Here is a 6,578-nt window from a genome sequence, read left to right as displayed (position 1 = left end):
TATTGTTTGCAAATGTCATGTAAACACTAGTGTGCGTTTCACCGTTATTGTGTTTCTCGAGCAGTGTTCTCTTTATGCAAGTTTTTGTTGGAAAAATAGGTCGGTGTGCCAACTCAATTTATAATAAATTGGCAAAATATTATATATAAATTTGATAACTTTTTCTGATTGTATAATGAAAATATTTAGCTTTGTACTGCAAAATGTTTTTTGTTTTTAAAGAAATATGGAACGCTTCACGATTTTGCGTGTCATCCTTGTGCAGGGGCCGTACTAATCTTCTCTGTATCGTTCCAATTTTAGCATATGTACTGCTGAAGCAAGTACTGCAAAATGTTGTTAATCAACAAATTCTTGCCACGCTGATAAGCACCGCAAGCGACAGTTGTCTATAATCAAAGAAAGACGGTTTTATAGACTCTCACAAAAATGATGAAAAAACAACTCATTACTTTTTTTAGAGTGAAGACTGTTCATGAATTACGATAGAATTACGATTTTTCGATGATTTTCACAAGCGTTTGTTTCATGGTGCCTGGTTTCTTTTTCCCTGTTATTGGAGCCTATTTTTCGCTGATACGTTTGCAGATCACTATTGTTGCCTGTATTGCGATGTGTCAAACATTTCCTTGTTTACTGAAATTGTTAATTGCAAGATATCTTTTGTGAAGCGAAGTGACAACACCACTCTTGCTTGGCGATGAATATTCTGATGAAACCGCTCGCCTCGCTATAAGTGCGCAAAACAAGTGGCCTCGTTTATTAGGTATTGTTAAAAAAGTCAAAAGTGTTGTAAAAGGAGCTTGGCCTGGCAGTAGCGTTGTTCGATTAATTTTGTTGTTGCGGTATTGTAACATAAATATGAACAACATGTAACGCTGGATACTGGGTACGAAATGCGTTCTTTTCTAGCATAAGAGTCAACCTACCTAAAATTTTATTAGTGCGGCCCGCCACAGCTCTCCTTAGTGCCAAAATGGCCCGCATGCAAAAAAGGTTGGTGACCCCTGGTCTAGACTCTAGTGTCTTGCAAAAGACACCAGTCAAAAAGTACGCGATAGAAAGTTTCTATCTGCAAACAAAATACTTAGCTTCTTGTGTTCACGTGTTTTAAAAATTCACCAGAATATAAATCATTTTCAGCCTGAAGACAACGCGGCATTATCATTGCGTAACTAAACAGTTACCAACTTTCAAAAAGTTGTAGAAAGTTAATTTTCCTTACGGTAATTTGTTTAATTTGTAAGCAGTTAAACTAGGGTTAGTTTGCTCATGGCCATGAAAAGCAGCTGTAGTGAAAACTGCACAGTAATATGAATACTGCACAGTAATTGATTGAATTTTGTTGAGTCAACAACGGCGAGCGATCTGCCACGCCACTATATTGGCCAATCAGCTGACGTTTGGATGAAAGTGAGAAGGAAATCAAGAGAGAAAAAAGGGAAAGAAAAAAAGATATTGTATGACGAAAATTTAAGCGACAGTGAAAGCGTGAAAGCAGACACACGAAAGAGGAAGCTATTTCATGAAAGAATCGGCTTCAATAGGTCACCACATACACATACCCTAGGGCAGAGGTCGGCAACCTTTAGCATTAAAAGAGCCAATGTTCCCAAGTTTCTTCAACTTAAGACATATTCGGAGCCATAACATGTAACTGTCGAGTTGGCCACTAAAACCAAAGATAATTATAGCCTACACTTCATGTAGAATTTCTTTCAATTTTTGCTTTGTACATGCGAATATTCTAGAATTTCAACAAACAAAGCCTGGCTATTAAATACAACACTGTTTAGTAGGCTACCTACGGGCACAGTGGGCCTATTGGGTAAAAACATACATTTTCAAATAATCAGTTATTTCATCCAGCTAATGCGATATTTGCTCCTGAATTTCACTGCACAGCACATCTACATTAGCTTGATAAGATGACACTTGAGTTTCATCTAGGACTGCAAGCTCTCATCTGTTAGGCGTGAGCGTTGTTCATTTTTTAAGTAATTCATGACCGAAAAACTTTGTTCGCATAAATATGTTGATCCAAATATCGACAGAACTCCAAATGCATATTTTTTTATGTTCATGTAAGAGTCAGGTATGGCATTCCACGTATCGAACACAAGCTTGTCTGGTTTTTGAAGCTTTTCAAGGTCACTCCATTTGTGATTGTGACGAAGCGTGGCCTTCTGGCGAGGAAGATCTTCAAGGTCAGCTCTCAAGCTTCGGAACTTAGATACCCACACATCCTTGTCAGCTATGTCGGCCAGTTCAAGTTCAAGACTAGATTGACTTACAGCTGTGAATGCAGTCATATTCAGCAGTAATGGGTCGATTTCCAGAGTGGTAATAGGGAAGATAACGTAAAGATAACGCTGGTATACTGGCAATAATTTGGCAAATTTGCCAAAGTTACTGATTAATAACTAATGGCGATTTACATATTTAACAAAGAGTATCTGAAACTTTTAACTGCTTACAAAATACTACAGGCTACTACAAACTGCACTGTGACACTGCCAGGTATAAGATAATGCTAACATTAATTGTGCGGTAAATCACGTAACAATATGCTCTTTATCGTTTCACAGACGGGGCGGGCAAATCAGAATCTGTCCGCATACAACACATGCAGTGTAAGCCGTGAGGAGCCGCCATTATTCCTAACAGTCCTAAATGGTTTTTTCCTTAGCAAGATAAAAGCATTAAATCTTGGTGAAAAAAAAACATACTAAACGGATTTGTAAGTCCTAATTTTCAACAAAACTAGTTTAAACTATAGCCTAGAGCAGTTATTAATTTACAACAAAATTTTTTTGTATTGCCCAAGCTCGCAGTGTTTAAAGTCACGGGAGCCAGAGCAGAGGGCTGAAAGAGCCGCATGTGGCTCCGGAGCCGCAGGTTGCCGACCTCTGCCCTAGGGTCAGGTTACCAGAACCTAGATCAGGTCACCACATACACATACCTAGGGTCTCTCATTACACAAGATGGAAGATGCACCAATGATATAAAAAGAAGAATCAGTCAAGCAAAGGCGTCATTTTGGAAATGCAAGGAATTTTTAAGAGGAGAAATAAATTTACAATTAAAACTGAGACTTCTATCTTGTTACATCAAACCAGTCATGTCATATGGAAGTGAAAGTTGGACCTACAGCAAAGAAATTCACAAAAAAATTAATGCTTTTCAACTCTGGTGCTACAGAAGAATATTAAAAATATCATATAAAAAACACATTACAAACGAAGCAATTAGGAAAAGAATTGGAGTGCAAGATACATGGGCAAACGACTTGGCAAAACAAAAGATGAAGTTCGCGGGACATATTTTGAGAGGATCGGCAGGACAGCTACATCAATTGGTTATTGAAGGTATGGTGAAAGGAAAGAGGTGCAGGGGAAGAAGGAGACGAACATGGGGAGATGACGTGATACAGTGGGCTGATTTGTCAAGCATTGGAGAAACAAAAAGAGTAGCGGAAGAACGTGACTTGTGGAAGAAAGTGACAGCCAACCTCCGGATTGGAGACGGCACGTGATGATGATGAAAAGAGGAAAATTGTTATTTGAGGAATAAGAAATAAAGAGTAGATGGGAAGAGTGTGTAACAAAGTAATATGATGATAATAGAACATGTATGCCTGAAATTACCAACAATGAAGGAGTAGAAATATTGATATCTAAAGTTGAAAAGCCTTTCAAGATCAGAAATGTAGGAAAGCTGCAGGAAAGGATAACATTTATCCATAAATGCTAAAAGCACTCAATGGCATAAGTTTAAAACGCATACACAAATTATGTAATAAAATTTTTATGACTGGATTTATACCTAAAGAAATGAATGAAACTGTTTTATCAGACTAACAAAGAAATCCAAAGCAAAGCACTGCAGTGACTTTAGAACATTAAGTTTGATCAGTCATGTACTGAAAATTTTGTTGAAAATAATTTTGTTAAGAAATCGTAAAAGTATTGAGAATGAGGTTGGCAAGACTCAAAGTGGATTTATGACTGGTAAAGGAACACGAGAGAATATACTTAATTTCAGAACAATGTGTGAGAGTTACAATGCAGTAAATAAAGATGTATATTATGCGATGCATGTTTTATTGATTATGAAAAAACGTTTGATAGAGTTAACCATGAGAAACTAATTCACTGTTTGTCCAATATTGGTATGAATGGCAAAGACTTACGTTTGGAATCAAAAAGCATTTATTCGCATGGAAAAAGATTTGTCGAAAGGAATTGATATTAAGCGTGTAGTACGCTAAGGGTGTGTACTTTCTCCATGTCTTTTTAATTTATATACTGAAATGGTTTTTCGACGCATTGATGATATGAAAGGGGTAAAAGTTGGCGGTTTGACCATAAAAATTTTCGCTGTGCTGATGATACTGTTCTGTTGACTGAATCACAAGAAGATCTTCAAGAATAGTTGGACAATGTTAACTCAATTGGTAAAGAATTTAATACGAAAGTTAACGCTAAAAAAAACAAACCAATGAAAAAATTAATTGGTCAACATGAAAACTTACGGTCGGCACTTTAACCAAATGACATTTAACCACGAACCAATCAAAGTTGGTTGTTCAGACAAAATATGAAGACTGCCGATTGCGCCTACCGATAGGGTGGCATGAAAAAGATTCGATGAAATACAATTAAACTCAAATTGACAAAAAGAGCGAGAAAAAACAGGAGGATAATTATCACTTGATGGCTCATCTGATGAACATTACAACACTGGTGCGAGATACACAAACCGGATAAAAAAAAGTTCACAGCTCTTGTGTCGGTTTATCTATGCTATCTCTTTTCCTGTACCTTCTTTGTTTTGTTTTGTTTGTTTCTTTGTTTTTCATATCTTTATCCTGCATTGCGGGAAAGCGGACTTGAGCGCTATGCATCGGTGTACGCCTTCCGACGTACACCTGACCCACGCTGCAGCCGACTGCAATGTCTGTTTCCGGTTGTCTACTCTACTTATGACTTAAATTTGGTACTACCCATTACTCGAAATCGATCACTGGGTAGAGGCAATTGTCGTAAAGTTTCTTGCTTCTTTTTATCAAAGCTTTGGTAGAGAGTTCGCTTTGTTACAGTACCACAGACATACGTTTAAAGGGTGGTGTCTTCACCATGTTTTTTTTGCGGTCAGGCATAAAATAGAAAGTTTGTTTTCAAAGCATAGCAACTAATAAGTATAATACAAAGCAATCAAAAAAATATAGCTGCAATTCAGTAGGGCCTATCAATAAACCACCCGTTTTCCAGAGATATTACTTCAAAATTATTGGTAGTTCCCTCAGTCAGAGTTTTCGACAACTCGTCTTGCCCTTGCGCACAAACTGAATCTCTTTTAAATAAAATTTCTTGAATGAAAAGACAAAAAAGGGGCTTCCTCTTTTACGATATTGTACCTTGCTTCGCTTCGCAAAACTTGAGTACTTGAAGGAAGCTTGGCCGACTGTAAAAAATAAAACAAGTGTTTGGGTGAAAGAATAGGAAATATTGCTAAATCAATGTAACGCATGTAGGATTGTAGGTGGCTCAACTACAGCAAGCAAGTTTCATTCAATAAATCAATTGTTATCATGCGAAGCAAGACAAGTTGGGCTGTTGTTTTACACTGCATATGTACAACCTGTTCGTGCTTCTGTTTGTGTTCGTTATAATTATGTTTTGCTGTTTGTTTTTTCGTTTTTGGGTTGTGTGGCCGTGCTAGCTACAAACATATACCTATTACATAAACTACTGCTCAGGCATGTCATAAACCTTTCAAGGTTTTGCCACCTTTTTCGGTTCATTGACGTACTGGTATTTTCCACTATTATAGCTAGTATTATATATTTTTTGTTCCGGACGCGTTAATGACGAAAAATAGAATGATTGATTGATTGATTGTAACAGTTAAGATCCGTTTATCGATTTTCGTGCAACACAATGTGAATAAGTTCTGTATTAAGTTTCATAATTACATTAGTTACAATAATAAAACATGATGTTGGTGCTAGTCTTAGAACAGCAGTAAAAAATACAAAAACAACTTATTCAGACTGGAATATTGAGCAGTGACACTGTTGGCACGAAAAATAAGACAATTAAATTGACCACGTTTTGTCATAAGCATAATATTTAGTTACATCGTTACAATTCAGTAGTGGTTCTCAAACTTTTTTGCTGCGGCTGCGATTTTAAAAGAAACAGAAAAAAGGAAAAGAGGTAGTGTGACATATTTCTACGAAGTGTGGATCTCGGACGATGGCAATATTTATTGTACTGATGAGAATGTTAGAGCTTTTATGGAAGTTCCCATTGCTCATCCAAAATCTGATTTGGTTTAAAACAAACGTGAAAAAAAAAATTCAATTCAAACTTCAACAAACGTTATACAGATTACTGCAGGCTTCAGCTGTCTTTAAAAACGCAAACATAAAAGATTGTCTTGAAAATATTGATGTAATCGTTTCATCGAAACTTTTATTTGGTGTTAATTGTATCATCGATCTTCATCTTTTCTTGTATGGCAAACTCCTTTTGATTTTGTCAAAATTTGTCAAAACTCGATTTTGTCAAATT

The 6,578-nt window shown here is 36.6% G+C and overlaps 1 non-coding gene across 1 annotated transcript; it reads right to left on the bottom strand.

Annotated features, from left to right (window-relative positions):
• Positions 1 to 220: 220 nt before the first annotated feature.
• Positions 221 to 327, bottom strand: LOC145773039 (U6 spliceosomal RNA). Its single transcript, XR_014289459.1, has one exon. It is a non-coding gene; the product is annotated as a U6 spliceosomal RNA (small nuclear RNA).
• Between the last annotated feature and the right edge of the window lie 6,251 nt (positions 328 to 6,578).

Source organism: Aplidium turbinatum, chromosome 6 (assembly GCF_918807975.1).
Source record: "Aplidium turbinatum chromosome 6, kaAplTurb1.1, whole genome shotgun sequence".
Lineage (NCBI taxonomy): Eukaryota > Metazoa > Chordata > Ascidiacea > Aplousobranchia > Polyclinidae > Aplidium > Aplidium turbinatum.
This window is presented reverse-complemented; position numbering and strand designations above follow the sequence as displayed.